A 25,923-nucleotide genomic window follows, 5' to 3' on the forward strand; every position below is an offset into this window, starting at 1 on the left:
CGGCCGCCCGCAAAACCATAAACGGACCTTCTCCGCAGATCTTTGTTTTATGCGCCGCTGATTATACACGGAGCTGCGAGGAGACAGAGGCAAACTCCTTTGATATCAGAAGTGCCGAAGAAGTAGTAGTTGGTTCGCGCCGCGGTCTAACCACACGTCGATTTATCTACTCGAGACGCCGCCGCCGCCGCCGCGATATTTGCACTGCGAGCGAGCCTTTGCAAGATCCAATAAATCCGTTACCTCACGGGCGCAATAACGTCCTCTATATACTGTATACATATACCGTCCGCACGCGTGGCATGACGCTGCTGTACCGAGCTCGTGCGCGAGCCACGTGCTAAACGTGAAAGCTACTCCCTCTCCTTTGCGATGAACGTGTACACTCGCGGATCGATATCCTCGACCATTTTCTAGAAAGAGCGAGAGAGCGATAGCGCGAACTTTGCGCTCCGGGGCTGTTTTCTTTTCCTGCGCTCTAATGGGCTCTTCTCTCGCTCGCTTCGCCTGTCTATGTACAGCGCCTACACTATACTTTTCGCGAAATTCAATTATCGAATTATTTACAAACTCATCTTGCTTAGGCTCGCCTCTCATTTACACGAGCCATCCGCGCGCCGGCTTCTACTTCTTCCTCTTCCTCCTCCTTCTTCTTTTTCTCCTTCGCGGGCGAACTTTGGGACATTTTTTATTCAGCGCCGGCAGAGCGAAGAGCAGTGTAATTAGCCAACTTTTTTTATATAGTACCCGAGTGTATATAGGCGGCTCTGCGGCGGGTAGTTTCAGATTTGCATTTTCCGAGAGGGAGAAGCTGATTTTTCGAGCGAGCCGATGCATATAGCTATACGTAACTTCGGCTAATTGATCTGCCGACCTCTCTTGGAGAGTCCATTAAGGCGCACGATGCTGTCGACTCGTACACGCGATTAATTTAAGTATACTATATTCATATGTTGTATATAGGAAATTTCCTCAAAGATCGGGAAGATAATCGCCTTGTTTCCCTCTGTTTTCAGCGACGCCTCGACAGGCCGATTAACGCGCATTCCGCAGCCGAAAAGAGACGAGACGCGGAATCTCGCTCCTTTGGAAGTTGCGAGAAAGAGGGGAAGCCGAGAGCGAGGTAAGTTTCCCCGAGGAGGCCAAGGGGATCCGAGCTCGGCGATTTAATTGCTCAATCCCAGCGCGATACACTTGTCGAATAATTTCGCGCGGAATTAGCGGCGCAGCTATAGGAATTTGATTTTGAGCTAGAAAATTGTTTATACATCCGATGAGGCAATTGACAAACTGAAACATATAACGACCGCTGAATCCTCGGCTCTTCTCTCTTTAATAGAGCGCGCGCAATCGTCAAAACAGACAGAAAGAGATTACGGACTGGAGTCGGCTCTCGAGGCACGTACACACACATGCGCGGAGGGGAAGAAAAGCGGCGAGGGTCGAGCGGCAAGAGGATTGCGCGACAACGAGCCGAGTGATGGATCGCGCGCGCGGCTGTATGAAATCGATCAGTCGACTAGAATCATTCGATTCTATGCTATATTTCGTTTATGCGCTTTTTTGTAGCTTCATTCCTCGCAAAAAAAATGTTAGGACTCGGAATAATTCATTCGGTTATACACGTATATAGCTGATACCGCTCCGTTCCGTAATGACATCTGAAAGCTCGGCTCCATATAAATTTAAACTCGCAGCGCGCGACACCTCTGTAAAGACTTTCGAACTTGCCGCGCTCGCGCGACGGAAACTCAAGTTCGCGTATAACTCCGCCGCAGGAGCAGCGAGATTTCGCGGAAGGAGAAAAAAAAATTCAGAGGAATATAAATTATACCCTTTGCGCAAAGGAACTTTTTTCGAAATTTTATAGCGGGGAATTGATAAAAACTTTCCGCTCGCGATTCTTCCCGCAGTGTTGTATAGCGCGCGCACGCGATATCGAATTTTCAGCCCCAGCGGAGAAGCCAGGATTTTTCATATCCCGAGAAGATTACACGCTGCAGTACAGCGTAGCCGATCCGGAATTAATTATCGGATTAAAAAGTTTCTCGGGGGCTACTGCACTATATATACATACTCTCTGTGTAAACAGCCGGCTAATGCATTCGCCGCGAATGTATACGCGCAGCTCTTGCATATCGATTCCCCATTTCGATGCCTCTTGCACAACCAGCCGCTGCGGTGGACGTATAAAGAAGAAAGAAAAATTCACGTCGCTTAAGTGTATACGCGGCCGAAGCGGAGTAAGTTCGCGAGAGAAAGCTGCGTGTGCAACGTAACACCGAATTCGCCCAAGGGCCATATACATACCATGGGTGTGTGGCGGAGAATGCCATCGCTGCTTACACGAAGGATTACAACGGCGTCGGTGCAGCAGCCCAGCGAAACTCGAGAAGGTGCAAAGGCATCAAAGAGACGCAAAGTGCAATAACTTGCGTAAGACGTAAGGTAGTGTATGGATTCGCGATAGAGACTTGTGCGAGATCGCGGAGGCGCGTAATTTTGACAAATCAGGAAGGTATATATTCGTGCTTTTGTACGTTATACACACGCGGAATTGCGGATTTTAAAACTGCTCTTGTCGAGATGCCAAGAACGCCCTCTTGTACCGAGATCTTTATGTCCTGCTTTCGATTTTCTGGAAATTACAATATACTCTTAAATTTTATTCAAGTTTTTCTTCTAAGGATACCCGACAGTAAACAGTCCCGGGACAAGGAACTCTGATTACTCGCGCGGCGGTGCGGCGTGTGTGTGTGGGTGGAATCATCATCACGCGAACAGCGAGGGGTAATCTTTCGACTGAGATCGGTCAGCATGTAGATGAGTACAGCCTGCTCCAATGCGCCCTGTAAATCTCGCTCTACTGACGCTTGTTGTCTTACTTTCGCCAATTTGCATTTTAATACTCGCACCGCTCCGATCAGATATAGATAAATAAATGAAACGGACGAAGGCTACGCCGTCGATGCTTCAAAGCCATCTGCTCCCTCCCACGAGCGAAGCAACGAATTCCACCTTTGTCCTCCGCTTTTCCAACCCTATACACAGTGCGCCATTGAGCAGCCATCTTTAATTACAGCCACTTAAGCAGTGCATTCGCCGCCAAAAGAGCGAAACTCGCCGGAGCGTGTCCGGACGAAATTCAGCTAACGCTATCGGATGTTCCGCGCGTACGTCGGGAGTCGGGGGGAAAGAGCGAGAGGGAGAAAGCATTGGGGTATAGTGCGGCGATCGATGGAATTAGCAGATAGCCCCGCAGCGGCGCGACGCTTCCTGAATTTGACTGGAAATTCGATAACGCGACCTGGCGTTACACCGCTATACCCACGCTGCTGCTACTGCTACTGCGAGCCCCGGGAAATCGAGCAAGCCGATTACTAGACCAAACAAAATTATGTGCGTATACGATTTTTTTGTCTTCTTCTCCCGTTTCTTTTCGCTCTGCACGGCTGTGGAAAGCTTCCGTTGTTCACGGGGGCAATCGAACGAGATCGGAAAAAATATCCACTCCGAACGATGCGAAGAGAAGCGAGCGCCTGCTCCGCGCGCACCTAATAAGAGTAAAAGCTAAAACCGAGCGCGCGAAAGAAGCCAGACTCGCCCCGCGAAAAAGATACGCCGCAAACCACGCTCGCCTGCGCACATGCATGCGTATAAACTACAAAGCTCTCGCCCCGCTCTCTCCCTGAACTTTATACACTCGAACGGAAAGAAAGGAGGAGGAAAGGAATCCGAGTAAGTCGGGGGCGATATAGACGAGCCATCGCTAGAGTAAACGAAAGAAAGGCGACGCGAGATTTCTAAAGCTCCCGCATACACGCGCCGGCCCGCGCATATACATACACACACACGCGCGCACGCGGAGAGCGGCAGCCAGACGTACACGCAGGCTAAAGCGTTCGACGTTTATGGGCTCGGCTATAGCAGTAAAGCGCGCGATTTGATGGCAGCCAATACATTTGAGCTTATCACCTTATCGCGAATGGGGTATACCCAGGCAAGGGCGACTGCCCCCCCCCCCCCCGCTCGCGGTATACGCATGCACGGCCTCGTAAAGTACCCTATACGAAGAGGGCGACAGAGAGAGAAAGAGAGAGAGGCCTGATGTAATACGCACGGAGCTGTGATTGAGGACCTGTTGAGAACGATTATAAGAATCGCGCGACGGAGAAGATCGTAAACAGGGAAGACTCTCTCTCTCTCTCTCTCTCTCTCTCTCCTTCTCGAAAATAGCTGCGCTTCTTTTCCTTTCGAGCCTCTCCCCCGCAGCTCTTATCATCTACCTCTCTCGCAGCGGAGGCGCTTTCAAAGCAGTTACGCTTTTACAGCTCGAAAAAAGTGCCCTTTTCCAGAGAGGGATTTCTCTCTCCCTCTCTCTCTCACACACACACACACGCTTGCAAGCCCTCGATTTTCATTTGTTAAGTACCTCGGCTGCTTTTTACGAGCGGGATCGCTCTTTTGAACAACCGCTTAGTGGCCGACTGCACTTCTTGTAAGAGTTACGTATAAAAATTCCTCCGCCAAGGAGAGCACAGGGTCGTTTAATAAGCGCGTAACGCTGTCGGAATACACGAGCAGCCGATTGTAGAAAGGCGTCCCGCGAATAGGTCGTCGGCCGCGTCGCTGATTGCGCAACCGCGCACGGAATCTCTCGGCGCGAACTGCGTTATCGGCTCGTCGTCTCAATTAGCCTTTGTCCCTCTTCATGATTTCGCGCGTCCCTTTGTCTGTATAAGTCCGACAAATCGGGTGAAGCGGTTACGTAAGGACGACCGATTGGGTAACGCGGAAAATCGCGCGGGATGTCTCTTTCGATAATCGAACGTGTATATTTTGAATATACTCCGATGCGTGAGGGATGCGCGGGAATCTCGGAAGCATTGTGTGGGATAATACGCACACGTGTAACAATATACCCCCTAAAAAGGTGTTCTAAAAGCTCTCGAGATTAAATCGCTCCGACACGCGCGCGAAATTCAATGCACCCAAAAAGCGTCATTATAAATGAAAAAAAGGGGCGTTAATGCAACTCGCGCGGCGCAAAGTGCGAGCGCGTGTAACTGCCATACAAATATTCGATTTACCCGCGTACACGCATAAAGCGCAACACATCGCACTTCCGGCGATTTTTCGGCGACACGCCGCGCGTTAACGAGCTCAGGCATGCGTGCAAGCTTTATCCTCTCTGTTATAGATTCGAGGGCAAACTACCGTGCGGAGGATCGATCGCGGGGAATAAATCCGATTTTAGGCGCTGAGAGAGAGAGAAAGAGAGAGATCGCGCTCGAGGTTTTTCCAGGGTAAACACGGCGCAGTTAAAATCGCGGCGAGTGTGTTTGAACAGCCGACGTGCGAGTGTAAGTGCTATGATTTTACATGAACGCCATAGTATACACAGAGAGTGTATGTATAGGCGCGTTTTTGAATTTTCGCGCGCGGAGGAAAAAAATCGCTCGCCGCGTAACGCTTGGCGAGAACCAAGTTTAATCACGGCGCCCGCGAGTTATTAATATTCATAAACGATCGACGCGACGCGTCATGAATATTTTACTCGCGAAAGGACACGCGCGAGATCGTTTATGCACTTACGCGCAATACAACGTGCTCTGCACGATCGACTGTATAATTACTTTTCTCCTCGATGTATCGAAGGTAAATTCCGCAGAAAGCAGCAATCCGCTTTTAATCACGGTACCCTATATATATATATATATATATATATATATATATATATATATATATATATATATATATATATATATATATATATATATATATATATATATATATAATATATATATATATATATATATATATATATATATTATATATATATATATATATATATATATATATATATATATATATATATATATATATATATATATATATATATATATATATATATATATATATATATATATATATATATATATATATATATATATATATATATATATATATATATATATATATATATATATATATCGCCTTCTTTTTCAACGTTTGCGCCGAGCAAATACGACGCGCGCGGATAACGGCCAATCGAGTATGTAAAATGTACGCCCGCAGAGCTGGTTTAAAATTAGAGCGGCGCTTATACTGAATTAATCAAAAGCGCGCGAGAGCGGGATGAATTTTTCAGGGCGCGCGGCGAAACTTTTCGAAAGTTCGTTCATCGCTGCAGCAAAGCTCGCGCGGATATACATATTCATCGTTGTTTTAAGCCGAGAGAGCTGTTTACGGGCCGCTTTTCGCGACGAGGCTTTCTTTATTTATCGCGGCTTTCGATACACCGAATGTATACTGTCGAAAATAGCCTCTCGCCGCGGCAGAAATACACACTCGCGCGTCTGAATCTTTCAGCTGTTGTGCGCGTCGGATCGGTTTTGTCGGCGGCTCAAACCAAACATCTCTGGCACGCAAGCGCATATCGAGTTACCCCGGGCTTCCCGGCACTTTAGCGAAACCGGACACGGCGAATTCGATTCGCTCTGGATTTCCTGCCATACAGCCCTGCCTAGATGCTGTGCACACCCTGTAAATATAGATATAGGTAAAGTATATATGTATATAGAGTTGTAGCCGGGAGAGGAGAAAATACGGGCGCAGTATAGCGGAGCCGCCGAGGATAATCTCGAGGACGGACTAAAAGTGTCGGGAGGCGATTGACACCGAGGTGGAAGCAGGAGAGCTTTCGCCCTCGAGGGACCGGATGTTTACACGCCTACAGGGACAGCTTTTGATATCCAGCTCACTTTCAGTCTCGGCTGCTGCTGCGAGGTGATGTATAGTTCGCGCGCCGGGGAGAGAGCCTTATTTTCGAGGTCGCGCACATACCATATCCTATAGGCTTTTGCACAAACGATCAGATTCTTATCGCGCGGTTTCCGAATTCTCAGCGCGAATCACGAGATGCAGCTATATCCGTTTTTCCCTCTCGGAACCGCAGCGCGTATACATCTGATACCCCGCGTCAGGGAAGGAAGGAAAAAAGAGCGAGCGAGCTCACGTGTCTCGGGGATATTGTTTTATGCGAAATGACAGGGCGCTCCGGAAAAATTGAATTTATGCAAAGGCGATCCCGCTACACTAGCTCTCCGCGCCTCGCGGAATCAGACTCATTCGATTTGGCGCAGACTTTGTCCTGCGCGTGATATGCAAATCGATTCGGGCCGGAAAATGTATGCGCTGTGTGTTATTGGGCTAGCTGATTCGCTTATTCCAAAAATTATTCCATCTCGCGGGATACGGCCTTTATTGCGATGCACGAAATCAGGCCAACTGCATAAATCCTCTAGAAAGATACACATACTGTGCGATGCGGCCAACGTGTTAAGTTTTGCCAAAATGAAAACGAGGCGAGCAGCGTGCATCTCTCGAGAGCGTCGTTAGCGGGCGTCGTTATCGCCTGCATTCCAAGCTCTGCCACAGTGGCACTTCGTCTTCGACGCTGCAGGTCGTCTGTGTGTATATTCCCTCCGTCAAACGGCCTGAAAACCTGGGGGAAATCTCGGCAGCGTTGCGCAGGACACGGGAGTCCCATTTATCCTCCGACTCTCTCGCTCTCGAGCTATTTCTCGGGCCAATCGAGCTCTCTCTCTCTCTCTCTCTCTCTCTCTCTCTCTCTCACTCGCGGAGAGAGATGACGCTGCGGCCGGATGGTATATGGATGGACTTTCGTTTGCGGTTTTTGAAAAATCGAGACCCGCCGCCGCCGGCTGATTGCTGATGTGTCGGTCGCCTCCCTGCTCTCATTCCTTCGTCCTCCTACATCGATCCCTCGTTTGAGCGGGAATTTGTTATCGTCTGACCAAACTGTCGGGCTTCCACTCGAAATCGTGATATAATTCACGCAGTCGAATAATTCCGTTAACTCTAAAATTCGCAGCGAAGCCGCATAGTCAACGGGCTTCGATAGACGCCAAGGAACACGTAGATAGGCTGGCGCGCACACATCGTCGTTTCTCTCCCGCGGAAATTGGAAAATTCCCCGGGAAAAGCAGTTCGCGCCCTGAATTTCCGAGGCTCCCCGCGTCCTCTCTTCTTTCCTCGTTCCCCCGTTCGCTCGCTCGCTGGAGGGCCATCTTTCGTTCGTTTTCGCGGCGGCGGCGGGATGTTTCTCCGTGTGTTGCGCCCTGTGTGTGACAACACGTGCAGCTTTTCCCTCGGAATAACGCGCGGCATCGCCAACGAGAGAACGACGTCGAGATATAGAGCTGATGTCGCGCGCCGCGCGGAGACATATTGTGCTTTCTGTCTCTCGTCACTTTTGTGCAGCGCGCGGAGTATAGAGGCCGAGAGTAATCTTTTTTCTTTTTCATCCCGCGATTGCCTTTTCGTTCGATTTTGAATTGGTCATCGCCGACAACATTTGTCTCCGGCGCGTAAGAATCCCAGCGAGAGAGCATCAGCGAAGGGGAGCTCGCAGTGAATAAGTGCGAGGATTATCGCGCCAAGTACCGGCGAGCTGCCTCTCGGTATAATAATTGACCTTCGACCCGAGGAATAAATCAGCAGCTTCCGCGCTAAATATTCATAGAGCCTTGGCGCACAGTGTGCCGTATTTTTCTCGCCGGCGAATTTCGCGAAGAAGTCGTCGCTCTATTTTCCTCGCACACGCGGCCGAGACACCATCCATCGATTCCTTTGATGCGCGGAGAGAGATAGTTGAATGGACTCGCGCGCGAGCTTTGATCTCGTCTCGAGAGAAGCACTTCTGGTCAGTCTTCCCTCGGCGTCAAAGACCTCGTGCGCCAGCGTCGGAGAGCGAAAAGGCGAAGAGAGTATAGCGCGCGTCGTTTGCCCGCTGGGAAAAGAGACCGAAAAAAGAGACGACGACGCTCCTGTGCTTTCGGATGCAAACTTTTTCGGCGATGCAGCGAGAGCGTATCGATTCGAACTTTCACGGCCGACCGAACTTTCGAGCTTTCTCTCGTGCAAATAAATCGGATCTGCATTGTCGATTCGCGTAATTTCTCGGCGATCTCGCTGATGAACGAAGATTCCTCCGGTATATTATAAAAGCGCGAGCAATTATATCGCGATGAGAGGAAATAAAAGTGCGGGGAACAGAGCTTAAAAGTTATATAACGGGAGCAAAAAGCCCCCCTCTATACTCTCCAACGAGTTGCACCTACATCTCGAGGAATTACCGGCGCACTGCGAGCGACTCTCGCGCGTAATTTTCGGGCCGGATTGCGACGAGGCCAATTAAATTACGCACGCGCTTTTTTCTCCCCAGCTCTCCGTGCTCGCTGAGGAGAGCTTACGCGACGACGTTGTTTACTTTTATTTCTCGCCGCCGACGGGGTGTACCTGGGTATAATGAAAAGACGCGTTTGCTCTCTCGGGCTTGATTGTTTCGAATCGTCCTGTTAAAAAATGTCTCATAAAGCATGAAAAGCAGATACGATTCCATCGATTCTCCCGCGCGACGAAGAAGAAAAATGAAAGAGAACGAGTACAGAAGCGCCTCAATTACACGCATCGCGATAGCTTTCCCTTCTATCGATATCCCGCTGCAGCCATCCGAAACGGAATCGCCGATAAGTCGCTTCCTCTCTGCCCTCGTGGTGTGTAACGTCTACATGTAAGCCCGTGGCCGTAAATCGCATGTGTAAAAAGACAGAACAGACGCGCGCGCGCTAAGAGAAATCGCCGCGGAAAAGGGTCCGGCGATATAGATGGCCGCCCTCTCGCGGTGTAGAACGACGATAAGACACGGGAGAGAGAGAGAGAGAGAGAGAGAGAGAGAGAGACTAACGGTCAGCGCGCAGAGAGTCTAAAATCAAAGCTGCGACAACGAGGCTGAGGGAGTGACGGAATGGCCTGTAAAAAAGTTTTAAGAGTAAACCACGCCGCGGCCGTCAGTCCGATCACGTAGACTCATCTCGACCATAAAACAACCCTCTTTCTCTCTGCCGCGAGTAGAGAGACGCTTATACGTGGCGTATACTTTTCAGGTGCGCGGATTTTGTTTGCCTTTGTTTCGCTTCTCGTTTACGATTTTCTCGCGGGAATTTGTATAATTTGCCCGCGAGAACGCGCGGTAACTCTGTTTAAAAATTGCCTCGCATACCGTGTACAAAATTTTCGAAACACTCCCTCCATAAACCTCAGCCGCACACGGAGAGAAACGCGAGGGAAGGCGATAAAAAAAGTTAGCCATGAAAAAATCATGTTCCGCTTTATTTTACGGCGTGCCTTATATATTCCTTTCTCTCTCTCTCTCTCTCTCTCTCTCTCTCTCTCTCTCTCTCTCTCTCTCTCTCTCTCTCTCTTCTTGCCCTCCGCGTCGTCCCATCTAACTAGCCTATCTTTATACGGCTCGGATACTTCTTACTCCACAGGGCTGACACGGCTTTTGCCTCCGGCGGCACACGAGCTCCCGAGCTTTTATTTCTCGCGCGCTCGGGCCGAGCTTGCATGTATATGTACACCGGGCTCGCAGATCTACGTGCGCGATAAGCATCGCGATACGGACCTTCGGCGAGTATATGTAATGCCACTGCAGGCTCTTTGGTGCTTTTGAATTTGGCTGATGTATTTATAAAGGAGACTTGATTACAAATTGAGTATATTCGTTCGAGAAAAAAGTCGGCTTTTAACGGGAGCATAAGAGTGAGCCGCGGTCGTTGCGGTGACCCACTTTCGAAGTCGCGCGAATTAAGCGATCTCCATTAGGAGAACGAGCCTGCGTGTGTGTAAAAAAAGAAAGTCGAAACGAGCGATTCGCAATCGAAGCCCATTGAGAGGTAATGAAGAGAGCCGCGATTCTCCATGTAAATGGTCTACAGCTACTCTGTTAATAAAAGAATCGTATCTGTGGGAGGTCGAATCGATCGGGGTATACGAATAAAAGTGTTCAATGAAAAGTTACTGTATCGATAATGTTTCACTATCTTATATTGATGTAGTCACGCGTATTAATAAATAAGCGAACCGTATTTATAATAATAATCGCGATATAAGCAATCACACTGCAGAGATGGCTCTTCCTCCACCGCTAGCAAATATAGGTGGCGCACAGACGCTTTCTTATATTCAGTGCATATATGTCGGTATGCCAGCTGTGTCGAAACTACTTTTTGCTCGAGCCGCTAGGACTGCTCATGCTGTTACTGAAGAATCTTCGGTGAGAGCAACTATTTTTTACGAACGATCATTACATCGATACGATACATACTCAACAGCCGATTCGGCAAATAAAAAGAAATAGCGAGCCAAACTCCGTTTACAAAGTCCGCGCAATATAAGATCCTCGATAACGAGCGATAAATCACAGCCTCACGGGCCGAATATGCACGTCCATATCCGCGGACTTTGCGAGCTTAGTTCCGTGCCGAGTGCACATTCTGTATACCTAGCTCAAAGTCCATTCGACGCTCGGCTATACCGAGTCGCTTCCGCAGTGTACTGTACAAGGGGCAATGGAGTATGATGTCGCGTGGCGGCAGTCGCTACCGGAAGTAGCCCGGCTGCCCTCCATATATATATGTACAAGCGACCATTAGCGAACGCGGAGAGCGTCCTTCTTTCTCTCTTCCGAAATAGTAAGTATACATCGGATTTCCTTTTTTAATTGACGCGCCTCTGCTTCGCTTTTCTTATCGTCTCCGTTGTTATATACAGTATAAAATACAAAGGCCTCGTTGCCCGACTCTAAGCATTTAAACGGCAAGTGCAGGTGCATAGTACATACTTCTCCAATCGGATTTATGCCCGGCACACTGTCTTATCTCCCGGCGCGTATCGGCTGTCCCTTCTTCTGCTACTTCGCCGGTAGGGCAATATTTCCCGGGCTGTTTCCGCTGGCTCTCTAACTCCGGTACACGCGCGCGCGCGGGGACGATAGGCCCGCGTCGAGTCGAGCAACGATTAATGCGACGCGAGACTGGTTAGTCCCTCTCTTTCTCTTTCGCTCTCGTTTCTTCCGGCGCGCGAGGACTATACATAGCACAAGACACGATCGTTGCACCTTGATAACGATCCCTCTTGCGGAGGCCCGTGTAAGAGTCTCTCTCTCTCTCTCTCTCTCTCTCTCTCTCTCTCTCTCTCTCTATCTATCTCTCTCTCTCTCTCTCTATCTTTCCGGCATTGAATGCAGCCCTCGCGCAGAGGAGATAGCGGCGCACTTATCGAGCTTTACATTGCGCAATTCATTCCGCAATTTATAAGAGATAGCGCGCGAGCTGCAGGGTGTTAGGGGGGTTAAGTTACTACGCGACTGCGTAGATTCCGCTGCTCCGTGCCTTATTTATGCGAATACCGCGTATAAATATAGGGCTCCGATTCTCAACGTTTCGAATTCGCATTCGAAGATGAAAATGAAAAAAGCAACTCCGGTGAAGGACAGCCATCCGCAGCGCGGTCAAAGCGAAAGGCCACAGAGAGAATAAAGCACGCGCGCGAGCAATCACCACGACATCGCACACACACACACACACACGCACAGAGCGGAATGATACCCAGCAAGCTCCGACTCTACTCTGGCTTTGATTTTTCCCGGAAAGCCGGGCGGATAGAGGGATCGATCGGAGAGCTGTTTCTCCGACTCTATTTTCCGGCGGCAAACAATGAAACGGTTACGGGAACGCGTTAACGGCGCCCATTGTCTCCGCTCGACTCGGCACACGAGGGAGGACAATGCTTTATTTCCACGCGCGAAGCGTAAGCGCGCAAAGGGCTTTGCCGCGAGTTTTACGCGCGCGAAATCGACTCGAAACTTGGTTAAAATTTAACCCGCCTGAATCGGAGCGATCGGCAGCCGCCGCCTTTTAATTGCACAGAGAGAAGGCTGCGAACGTCTTCGAATTGGAATTTCTCCAACTCTCTCTCTCTCTCTCTCTCTCTCTCTCTCTCTCTCTCTCTCTCTCTCTCTCTCTCTCTCGGCCCAATAACTCACGATGCCGCCGTGTACGTCTCTCTGAAGCCGATGCTGCGCACTGCACAACAACATTCTCGATCCCCCCTCGAGTTAACAAGGCAACGACGTCAAGAAGCAACACACACACAAGCGTCGGGCCGCAATCGTTACCCCAGCTCGAAAGCGCACAGCCATCACTTATACGCGCACACGAGAGTCGAATTTTCTCGAATGCGGCAGCTTCTCGCGGGTAATTTAGTCGCATCATGGAACAAGCGCGAGTCGTCCGCGTCGCCGTCAAACCGCGCGATGTGCTCTGATGCATACAGGTATACACCGTCGTACACAATACATGCCTGCAGTGTATATGGATATACCTAGTTTGCCTCGCATTCAACGGAACACTTCGGCCCGGGCATTAACGCGCCTCGGCAGATTTACACTGCGGGCATAGTTGCTGCAGCACACTGCGAGCGCGAAATTACGTACGAGGCTGTGTGTTCTTGTGCACGACCGAGCCGCGAGGTAACGCGGTATAACTCGACTCGGCTGAAAATACACAGTCGGACGATTCGAAAATTCGTTACAAATAATATCCACAATCCAAAGTCGCGCGAAAAGCAGGGCTTTGGACTCTAAATTCGCCCGTAATCCAGCACTTTCGACGGCGCGCTTTTCGAATTCGTTCGTCCCTCAGCGAATGCTTCGCGCGACCACTCGCCATCCCTCTCCTTTACCCAACACACACACGCGCGCGCGAACGATACTCCAGAGAAGCGACGGCCGTTATTGGGAAACAGTTGGTCGGTGCAGCCGAAGCCTCGCGCGCCGCTCACGCTGCAGGAAACGAAATATATTGGCCTCGCTGCGGTTCGAGTCGCTGCGCTGGCCCCGATCTGTCACACAAATCACCCCCTCTCGCTCTTTTCACCGACGGCTATATATCTCTCGCGAGCGGTATCAACGATCCCATGCCCAGCGTCACGTGGACGCGACAATCGCGGCCCCGCGCGAGAGCTGATGGTTATTAAATTGGAATTATGCGCGCGCGATCGGCAGCGAGAGAGAGAGGCTTCGATTATACAGCGCCCGCGCGAGTCGCAGGGCGAATCTGATTAACGCCCGGCTGATATGATAGGGCTTTTAACGCGATTTTTGCGCGCGCCGATTGAGCCGAACTTGCGAGCTTTAGCTCCGCTGAAGTTGTTTGCGCAGAATTACGCGCAGCGCGGGATTATAAAAGCCATGCATTACACATTTCAATTATTTTAACGAGCAACAAGCGATAGCAGCTCCCGGCTGAGTGCAAAAAATGCCTTAATCCGGACTAACGAATGTAACGGCGGAGAGACAGAGCGAGCGCTTACACACCGAGTTCGCGGAACTGCTGCTGCTGCTGCACTTCTAAAAGTGTCATTTACAATTCAAGCCGCATGTAAATGAAAGTGGCCTAACCCACTTCCCTCCGAACTACCGCCGCGTGTAACTGAAACGCTAACGACACTTTCCTCTGCACATCGTTGTACACGCATATAACGTCCGACCAACCGAACGGAACAATCGTTCTCGGAGGAAATTCCCCCTTGGCTTCGCTCCTGGATATCCTCGCGTTTTGCTGTATACTACGTGTCTAGGTACAGCGCCTAAACAAATGACAGATCATCGAGACGAAAAACGAGGCTATTTCCCCGCGCAATAAAGCCGCGCGTCTATGCAGCAGCGCTGCAATAACGGCTAATTTACGAGGGACTGTATACAGAGGATCGCGCCGAAAAACGCGTAAACGCAAAGGATTTCACGATTTGTCGCAAGCTTTATGCTTATTCATACTTTTACGGCCTCGTCGCGTCGCGACGCACGCGAGTTTACGTCTCAAGATTGCAACGCTGCCGTCGAGTTCGATTTATCGGCGCGCGTTTTAGGACGATTGAATTTAACGTCCGCGAGGATGCGCCGCGACGCCTGACTGTAGGCTGACTCGAGCCACTGTACTGTTGTGTGTCGCGCGAAATGTCGTAAATGGACGGCGCATTTTCGCGATTTTACTCCCTCGCCTCCCCCGACTGCTCTTCCGGCGGGACGTTCACCCCCGGCCCGGTCATCGTCATTGTTATGACGTCGTCGATGAAAACAGCAAATGCATCGTGCAACAATTATCCTGCGCAAAGTGCACATCTGTTTATCCAAAAATTCGACATTTCCCATCAGAGCTCGGCGTGATGAATCGCGCGGAAGTATGTTAGTGTACGGCAAAGAAGAAAATCGGTTTAATGGGGTAATACGGAAAAACGGAGGCTGGATCCGGTGAAAATTCCAGGCGAATAAGAGTGAAACGTCGCGGGGGATGTATAAGCAGTCGGGGGAGCTGGAAACCAGGAGATACGAGGAGCGAAAGAAGCCCGGCGAATCGATCGCGGACGGCCGATGAAAATTTATACGCGAGCGCGAGTAGATCCCTTACGAGCCTATGAATAAAAAATGTCCTCCCGGGCGACGACGCTAGCTCGAAAGAGATATCGCGCGCGTCTGATAAATTCGCCCGACCTGTCTCTCACCTTTCCTCGGCTCGTCCCTTACAATTTCCCTGGACTCTTCTCTTATCCCGAGAGCTCGCGGCTTGCTTATTTTTTTCCTTTTATCATTCTAACCGGGAATAATTTTTCAACAACCAAAATCTGCAGAAGGGCGCGGTTAAATTAAGTGCTTCGGGATAAACCTGGCCGCGCAGACTTTCCAATTAACAAGCATTTTCGAGCAGGGCAGGTCACAACTTAGCCGCGCGCATCGCCTTCGGGCAGTCGGTCTCTCTCTCTCTCTCTCTCTCTCTCTCTCTCTCTCTCTCTCTCTCTCTTTGTCTCTTATTTCGGCCTCTCGAGCAGCTGGCGTCGACTACGACCGCGTCAGCGCGACTGCGACGCTTCCGGCTACGATATTCGAGGAAAGAATCTCTCTCTCCGGTGTCCTCCTGGAAATCAAGGAGTTCCCGATCGATCCGGCCTCTTCTCTTCTTCTTCAGCCTCTGCCGCTTCGGGGGAGGGAGAGGGAAGACGTGAGACGAGTTCCTACGGAATTCCAAATCAAGATTAAAGTCCGCGGGGGAGATCGACTTGTCTCGCTCTCGCGCCAGACCTATAACCTTTGTCCTTTTAATTTTACGATAATGTTTTCTTTATTCAGCCGGGCTCCTTCCTCTCTCTGTCTCTCTCTCTCTCTTATTCTTTCATCAGCGTACAAGAAAGAGGAAATGCCTCCGGGACACTGATGGATTCTAACGGGAAAAGCTCGCGCTCGCCCCGACTTTCTACACGTACACTTTGAGGATCGATGGATTTCGAATCGTAAGGAATACAACTCGGCAAATTATTAGTTTAGCCGTGCGGCGCGGAGTTCTCTCTCTTGGCCGCGACTCGTAATTTCGAAAAGCTAAAGTTTGCCGCGCTGAACTTGAAAATTAAGTCGAGCCGCTCCCGGCGAATTCCGAGCCATTGAAACTTTACGGCGCGGCGGTATGAAAATTAATATCTGCTCTTCGAATGCGTCTCCTGCAACGGGGTGAAACAATTTTTAATACGTCCCTCCCTCTCTAATTGGCTCGAGCTTTGCGCGCATCAGGAATATACGGAGCGAAAGCTCGCGTCTCTATGCTCACTTGTGCGTTTGGTATTATATCGCGAACCGACTTTCCGCACGGTAAAAAAGAAGCTCTCGGCCTCTCGAGATGGCCTATCGTGCGCATCTCCACAGCCGCCTCTTCTTGCGGATCGATGGCCCCTAGCGACTTCCTCCCCTTTGAACAGCCTCGCTTTTCTCTATACAGTATCACACACGCCGCCGTGTGCTTTTCCGACGAGCGGGATAATTCTCCGGATTTAACGAAGCCGCGGAAATTACGATCAATCCGCGCCACAGAACTGGGTCAGCCGTAAGCGTATAATCGAGCATTTAGAAGCGTCATCAATTTCCTCGTGCGCTTTTTTCACATCCGCCGCGTCGCACTTAATCATTGTCATCGTCGTCCCCGCGTCATTGTCTCCGAAGCTTCTTCGGAAAGCTCTAGTGGCGGTATTAAAGAGACAGCCGAAGTCATCGGCGGAAACTGCGCATACAGCTATACACGTACACACACACATAGGTGCATTATACGAACGGAAGAAGGCCGGAGAGGGGAGGGAAGATGGATGAAGCCGAGCGCAGCTGTTACTTACCGGCGCGGCGGCACGCGAGATGCGAAGAAATCTCAACGAGGAGCGCTGCAAGCTCGCATAGGACGTCGTGTATACGGGATCGCGCGGGGACGTGGTAGTGATGTAAGCTCTATCTCCGCGGCTCGCTCGCGATTCTTTTTTCAAATCCCGTGTTCTAACTTCGCGAAACCTTCGTATCAACGCACGACAGCGCGCACGAACATCAGATGTACTTCGTTTTCAGCGCCGCAGCAGCTTATTCGCGTACAGAGCCCAAAGCGGCGAACCTCCTCGAGACTTCATCGATCCGGAAGCGTCGCCTATTCCCAGCACTAGCGTCTCTCTCTCTCTCTCTCACTCGCTCCTTATACTTGCAAGTAGGTATACGATGAAGCGAAATTGATTGAACGTACGCCGCAGCAGCGCGTGTCAGCCCTGCTGCGTCATCTTTGATCGAGAAACCAGGCGGAGGGAGAATATGGAGGAGGTCGTACGGAACGAGGGACGGCATATACATGCAGCGAGAGGCTTGCAAGCGAGCAAAGTCGCGGATGTTCTCCCTGCTGCCTGTATCTATATACGGCGCTGATCTTTTGACGGGGCCGTGTACATCGGATCGATGGAGATAAGTGAATTTCGAGTGATTAGCGATGATCGTCGGCCTCTTTTGTGCGTGCGTATAACTCCATATATCCCGGCTAATAAATTCAATATACTCGCGTCGAGCGATTCTCTCCAAATCACCGTCACGTCGTCCTCGTCCTCGTCGTCTCTCGTTTTCCCCTACTTCGGCCGCGCAACTTTGCGCCGAGTAAATAAGACACACTCTATACCGCCATACACGCGGCGAAGTTCCGAGCATTAGCCAAGACTATACATACAGAGCGAGCGGGGCATCGATGCAGAGCAGGTCGTGTGTGTGTGTGTGCGTGTGTGTGCGTGTGAGTGTATAGCTATACTGGACCGCGCAGGCTTTTGTCTGTTCATTTGGCGCGGGCTAACCGAGTTAGATCCCGAGAAGCGCTAACCCAATCATCCGATCCCGAGAGCTTGCAAGCTTCCTCGCTATAAGCCTGAGACGCGGCCTCGGGCGAGAGCTTACGGAAGAGACTATCGCCCACTCGAAAGTCTTTTTACTCGTTGTATTGTTTCGCGTTTCGTTTATAACAATACAAGCTGCACATCATTCTTTAGAATATAATTCGAGCTCCGTTTATACGTCCGCTCCGATTGTCGAGCGAGCTTTAATCAATTGTGCGTGCGCGACGCATAACTAAGAGCTGGACAATGAGCTCGAATGCGCGCCCACGCAGTGTGTGTGTGTGTGTGGGGGGGGGGGGGGGATAACCCGATAAAATATCCGCAAATTGCCGGATGAAATTATCGACGCAAAGTATAACTCGCGCGCGCAGACATGAAATCCGCCGGGCGGCGATAACGAGCGCGGAGGACGCGCCGTAAAAATTAAAGCCCCGAATAAACGTTATATTAACAAATTCGCGATCGGCTGCAGCGAATAAAACACAGACTCACGCAATTGTCGAATTAGCATGCGCCGAGAGACACTCGCGGCGGGGGAAGAAAAAAGGCTAAACGAGAATCAATATTGTATAAAGCTTCAAAAAGCGCGATTTCGCGTGCCGCAGTCTTTCCGCGAGAAACGTCTCCGCGATGTATATCCGTGCCAAATCGAACTATCGTGCGGCACGATCCCGTGTACGATGTTATAACAATAATTTTGCGATACAGCAGACGGGCTGCAGAGCTAGAACTTTAAATTAAGGATTTCGGAGCGCACCGCACGCGCGTGTCCCATTCTAATGCAAAGCCTACGCGCTATATGCGCCCTTAGCATGCGAATGGGAACGAAAAGGCGTATCGTCGTTTGTAATGCAAAGCGTCTTCGCGCTGGCGCGCAGAGAGAAGAAAATCCGGGCGCGGATACCGCCCTCCATTTGCTCCCGACTGATTAAACGAAGGAGATAAAGCGCCGGGCGCACGTATCGCCGGGACGATCGTCGTCATCTGTGCGGGTACGTTGGAGCTAGCCCTGGCGATAAATACGCGCGTGCGACCAGAACCGACGGCTGATTGGTTTAAGGTCGCGGCCGCACGATGATGCTGTCGCTATTTCCCGGAAGTGAGCTTGCGATATAAGCCGCTCGGATTAGGAGCGGTCGGCTACGTTCTTTCGAGGGCTCGCCGCGAGCTTTTGTCATGGAGAATATTCCATTTCTTTTGTTTATACACGCAGCATTATGTTCCCGTTTTGTCATGCAAAGCGCAGTGTTTCTCGCGCAGCATATATCGCGTAAGTAGTAAAATCCGCCAACAACGCGTCTCGTGCAGCGCGGGTTTACAGCGAGAGAAGAAAAAAAAGCCGGTCAAAGCCCGGCTATATTCACCGCGCGTCTAATACACATGCAGGGGCCGCGAAGACGCTCGAGCGAGAAAAGCTGCAATTCTGCAAGAAAAGGCAGCTGTGTGTCTTTGCAGCGCGCTGTCGATGTAGAGGCGATGCGTACACACGGCTGAAGCGCTTCAGCCTCTTCATACTCGTGCGCTACAGGGCCATCCAGCCGAAGTAGGGTAAGTATGGCCTCGGCCCTCTCGTATACACGCCTGTGTGGGTGTAGCAGCCTAGAGGAGCTGATGGAAAAAAGGAGGAGGAGGAAGAGAAGAAGAACTCGGCGTTGTCTCGGGCTATGATTGTCCAAACGCAATTCTTGTCTGTGCCTTGAGATACCAAGAATTGTGTGGGGACATCAGCGCTCGGAGCGCGGATCAACGATGCCGCCTAGCCTGCTGTATACTCTTGTATGAACGAACTGGGATTTTCTCGCGGAGATGAGATTGCAGCTCCGTTTGCGCATAAAGAAAAGCGAATCGCGTCACTCCGCTGCTGCGATGTTTCGACGATGTTGGGTGTACTATACACTCCGATTTTGCGAATGCGCGCGTGTAATACTGTTACGAGAGCGGATGATAATTACAGAGTGTGTGCAATTAGAGGGTTTATTTGTGAGCTACTGCCTCGACTGCGGCGTAATTGACTCGCGATATTGGCGTAGAATTAATTGGCGATTCTGAAATCATCTATATATATTGTACGAGCTCTGCACTACTCCGTATAAAAATGTCGAGCACAAGCCGCATAAACATCGGCGGAAAGATTGTAAAACACGAATTTCAGCAGCTCCGATTCATCCTCGAGCCATCGCGATCCATCCCTCAAGATTCCACACCCACAGCCATACTCGCGCGCGCACTGCGGTAGGAGACAAGCGCGGAGACGAGCACTCAGGGACGCTCGCGCGGTATATAGCGTATCTCTCGCTGTAGATGTACGTATATATACCAAGTGAGCGTGGGACGAAAGCGGGAAACTCTGCGGGCTGCCAGAGAGAAAGAGAACGGCTCCGTCAGCAGATACGATTCAGCCCGCGGAAAGCGGAATCAGAACCCATTCTTTCTCGCTCGTCGTCCTGCGGCGCGAGTGTCTTCTATATATATACACACACGCGCGCGCGCACGCACACACACGCACACACGCACACACACACACATATATATATATATATATATATAACACGCTTCGCGGCCGCCGCCATCCCTTTCCTATCCTCTTTTTTCCACTTTTGCGCTATAGCTGATGCTGCGACGAGCTGGAGAAATGGATGGAAAAAGGGGGCCGCTGCGTTTTTCGGATATTAATTCTACCGACGAGACGAGATCGAGCGATAATTCATCGAATATAACGTACACGGCGTCGCGCAGGCTTTTGAGCGATGGAGAAATTTTCGCAAACTGGGTCGCCGTCAGCTCGCATACATAATTTATAATTTATATGAAACGACGGTTTCGCGCATAATCACACGTAATTTGTTAAACCAGCGGCTATACAGCTACACCCTCGCGACGCACGCAAACTCGGTATTAAGAAAATTCCCTCAATACATCGGTAAGCACACTAATTACAAACTAGCGCCGCGTTCCTTCGCGCTCGCAGTCGACGCACATTACACGCAGCCGAAAAATGTGCCCCTCGCCCGTCGACTTAATGAAGTAAAGCACGTCAACGAAAAGTCAAAACTCAAAAGCCAGTCGCACCGGCTGCACAGGCGTATACATAATTATAACCGCGTGGCCAACTTAATCCGCAGCCAAACTTGCGCGAGAGGTAACGGATATCTTCCTCGCGCGACTTCAACCACTACAATACTCCGTCGTCGAAAGTCGCCACACACACACACACACACACACACACACATGACAGTAGAGCTCTCTCGCGCGCAGTTTCTCAAAGGCGGCCGACTCGAATTCCCGACATGCAACTCCGAGTCTCGCGCGAGCGTATACGCGTATACATTATGCATTTCGGATTTTACCGGTACAGCTCTCGCGTCGTTATATACGTACATAGCGGGCGGCTGGGAAGCATCGCACGTGTGCGCAACTGCCGCGGGGCGAAAAATCAAATAGCGGGCACGTGCGAGACGTTATTCGCGAGTCACAATACACAGTTTGCCGGCAGTGCTGTTGATGTTATTGTTGCTGTTGTTATGGCGTCGCGCGTAAATTTGACAGATCAGTCGTTCCGCGAGCGCCGTCAGGCTCGAGTGTGTACGTGCTTAGTGGAAATGGGGAGGAATTTTTCGCCGGGAATATGTCTCGTGCGCCGCGCGCCGCGGAAAATATGTGAGCAGAGAGACGAGAGAGATAAGTGGGACGACGTAGTTTGCGGATGTATTGCGGCGCTTATCGCTGACGCGAGCGTTTTAACTGATGTATATGAACGGTGATTCGATGAACCTGGAGCAAGTCTCGCGAACACATAATAGACGCATTAGTCGAGCTTTCATTAGCCTAAGCACAGATGTATTAGCTTAGTCACTGTTATTTCTCCGTGTCGCATCCGCGAGTACGACATCGAGCACATAATAGTGTATATGTCTATATTCCTCGGAAGCAGCAGTCGACGCCACCGTCGCTCCGGCTATATACGAAATTCCCACGGCGGCGCGCGTCTCTACCGTATATGCATATACATATATGCTGTACAGCCGGCATAACTTTCTTTATTGCTTCCTCGTTCGCCGGCTCGTAAAAGAAATAAAGTAATTCTCCCCTCGCCTCGCGCGCTGCTGCAGCCGAGTTTCGCGAATATTAAGTTTGTATTTTTAGCCTCGACTCGAATATCTTTCTCGATCTGCGCGCACGAGCGCGCGATGCGCCGTGTATTTGTAGAGGAGCTTTTTATACGGATACAATATCGACGAAACTGAGATGAGTAATATCTCGAACGAGTAAATTACTTCCGGATCACAAAGTTATCAACAATACGCATACAAACACCGTCGAGCCATTAAGAGCCCGAGAGAGAGAGAGAGAGAGAGAGAGAGAGAGAGAGAGAGAGAGAGAGAGAGAGAGAGAGAGAGCAGTACCTCTCTACACAACGTCCCACAAGTTTACACAGACAAGCATGCAGTCTCGCGATTAGCCAAACGAGCTCGTCCCACACCGCGTATCACCTAACACCCCGACTGCTGCTCCCGATGCGCCTATAACCGTCCAATTTCTTCGAATCTCCCTAATGCTTCCTTAATCTGCAGTTTCGCCGCGCGCTGTATAATTGGAATCGAAAAGATCTGGAGCAGAAAGGAGTGCTTTCCTCGAGCCCTCGCCGCCGATGCAATTTTCTCGACGCAGCGAAGGAGTATTTTGTCGAGGGCAATTAGCCTCATAAGTGCCGCGAGAGAGTTGCTCGACTTATGTTTGCGTATACACTGAGCCGCTTCTGCATAAAGAGGCTGTACGTGTATACGCGCAGCTGTGTAATGCGGAGTGTGTAAGAAGCCGTGGGATAATTCAATTTGCGAAGCGAGCGTTGTATAAGCTGCGCGTGCCCCCGCGGGACGTAACGCTCATGTAAATCGCGGCGCTCGCGAGCTTTCGAGCTTTTTGAGAGAAAAATATTCGCTGGATTACGAGGTTGTCGATGTTATGTTGGCTGACAAAAAAGAGGCACTACTTTCCGATAAGCTCTTGAAGCGTCAGAAATAATCTCCATCCTGCAGCGGAGCAGAAAAAATAATCAGGAAAGAGGATAAGCCCATCACTTATTTCCCGATCGCAAGCCAACCTTCCGCTTCCGATTCCCGCATAGAGCTCGCGAGAGCAATCTGCTAATTGAACTCGTCCGCGTGTCACCGAAAATTTTAAATTAATCTAATCAGCCGTTCAATTACAGCCAGAGAGGGAGGGAGTATAGGGGGCGCTGCAGCAGCGGCGGCAGCCACGCGATAGGATTAGCGTAATCGAATTATGCAGGTCGCACAATTACCCTCGCGAGCGTATATCGGACCCGCGGTCGACCCTCCTATACACGTGTACAGCGTCTCTCTCCCGCTATCTCGTCTCTATCTCTCGTCGTCTCGCGTATATAAACGAGGGAATTCGGCCGGAGCCGAGAGCCTTTTCGAGAGCAGAGCTTCTTTGCATTTCCAGGCTTGACTTTGACTTTGCGGAGCTAGATAGAAAGAGAGAGAGAGAGAGAGAGAGAGAGAGAGAGAGAGAGAGAGAGAGAGAGAGACCGGTTCTCGTCGAGTGTACGTCGAGGGGCGGCTGCTGCAGCTGCGCGATGTGTACTTTTCCACGGCTTACTACTTGCGTTTCGTTATGTAGTTTGACGGCGCGGAGAGCGAGGAATTTCAGAAGGAGCAGGAGGGACCTATGCCAGTGAGAGAAGCGACGACGACTGAAGAGAGATGATTCCTGCGTTGTTCTTGCGAGGAATACCGTATACTTTCAAGGGATATGCTGAAAATGTTGCGCACTTTCCCAAAAAGCGCCAGACCATCCCACTCTTTATGCGCAAAACAATCACAATGCTTTTCCCTTCGATTGTTAAAAAAAGCTCACACCTCCGCTCGCTATCGATCGCCACCGGCCGCGCACAACAAATGCCGCATAAGCCGCACGTGCAAGCAGGGGCGTTATCCTCGCACCATCGGGAGCCAAACGCGCGCAAACGAACAATCGTCCCGTCCGCTCCTCGGACAATTTTTTCCCTCCCCCTTTCTCTGCATCACCCGCGCAATTTTCGCGCTTAATCGAAGCTATCGGTCAGGGCCGAGCGCGCATCGCTGCGGCCAAGTGCTCGGCTGCGGCATGGGCTTTACGAGGCAGCCGCCCCGCAAGACCGGAGGGCCCCCATTTGTTTGCGAGCCGTTTGCGCGATGGACAAATGGCCCGCTGCGATGCGCTCCGCTGGGCGGCTGATGACTCTATATAGTGTGTGTTGTACGCGTCATTTCTGGCGGCTGAGCGACGTCATTTTTTCTCCTGCGAGGACGTTGTTTGCTATCGACAAGCGGCTCCGCGAACAAAGGAGAATCCTTTTTCAGCGGCCGGTGGCTCGGTAGAACTCGTGCGGGGCTGAGGTCTTGTACTTTGTCGAGCGATGATGTTGTTCGGTTAGTGAGGCAGGTCGTTTCGGGAGCGAAATGAGTAAAGCCGCGAAAGCTCAAAAATTTCAAAAAGCTCTTACCTAGACAAAAATATAGGATCTCTCTCTCTCTCTCTCTCTCTCTTTCTCTCTCTCTCTCTCCGTAGCGAGGAAAAAGCAAGCATCTCCCTCATAATTTCCCGCTGATCGCCGAGAGCAGCTCGCTCGCGCGCAAGCTACTTACGCTTAAAAGCTACAAGAGCCTCGCGTCCGCGGAACTAACGAACGCTTAATACTGAAGCACGAGAGAGAGAGAGAGAGAGAGAGAGAGAGAGAGAGACGATCCGCACATACAAATTTCCATTACAACGCGCTGCACACTCCTGTATACCCTGATTAAATCCATAAGGTTTCCCGCAGCAGTGCAGCCGCGAGAGTAAACCCATTATATATACGGCGCGTCTTTGTCTCCTTCTCTCCGCTGCAGAAAAGGATTTCGCGCGGAAATACCGCCGAGTTTGAATGAGGGCTTCGATCAGCGCACGAATTTTCCGCTGAGCCAGAGGGCCACCATTCCGGCCAGCTATATATGTACTCGAAGCCTCGGCGCGATGATGACGCATGGCTCGCTCGCTCTTTCTCGTGCTCTCGAAAAGAACTGGAGGCGAGAGAGGAAGGAAGGAAGGAAGGACGGCCCGAAGATGGCCGTCGTCTCATAACTCCTCTCGTCGCGCTGCGCGACTTCCAGTCGTCGTCGGCGAGCTTCCTTCCTTTCTCGCTCCGCGACGGAGCTGAGTGTGTATATTTCAGGACAATATGCAAGAGCGAGCTGTGGGGCTTGGCGTGAATTTCCACGAGGAGCAGGAGAGAGAGAGAGAGAGAGAGAGGGGGGAAAAATCCAACCGCGAGCTTTGTCGGGGCTTCTCTCGTCGAGACGAACAAGTGCTTCTCTGGCTTTTAATGGCGCGCTCTGAATACACACTCGAGTTTGAGAGAGAGAGAGAGAGAGAGAGAGAGAGAGAGAGAGAGAGGCAAGCCGTCGCGGAGATAAATTGTTTGTAAATCGTCCTGCAGCGTTAATACACTCGTAAAAGTCTCGAAGCACATCTTCCGTCCGGGGCAGAAGAAAAATACTCCGCGGCCATCCTGTATTACATTATGTTACACACACACACACACACACACGCACACACTCGTCGCCTCGTGCGAGGTGTTTTCGCAGAGGGAGTATTTTTCCAGCGCCCTCTCATTTTCCACTCTGCTCCTCCGCACACGTTTTCTCTCGCGGTGGCCTTTTATCGCTGTACACGCCGCATCGTGCTAACACACGGCTAAGAGTGTATAGCACGGTTTTAACGCGCGCAGCTCTATTTTTTCCTCTCTCCTTTAATAAGACGATGAATAATCGCCGCTTGGCT

General features: G+C 50.7%; 1 non-coding gene across 1 annotated transcript; it reads left to right on the plus strand.

The window, feature by feature from the left end:
• The first annotated feature begins 19,745 nt into the window (after window positions 1-19,745).
• On the plus strand, window positions 19,746-19,847 carry Mir219 (microRNA mir-219). Its single transcript, NR_039034.1, has one exon. It is a non-coding gene; the product is annotated as a microRNA mir-219 (primary transcript).
• The last annotated feature ends 6,076 nt before the right edge of the window (window positions 19,848-25,923 follow it).

Source organism: Nasonia vitripennis, chromosome 1 (genome assembly GCF_009193385.2).
Source record: "Nasonia vitripennis strain AsymCx chromosome 1, Nvit_psr_1.1, whole genome shotgun sequence".
Taxonomy (NCBI): Eukaryota; Metazoa; Arthropoda; class Insecta; order Hymenoptera; family Pteromalidae; genus Nasonia; species Nasonia vitripennis.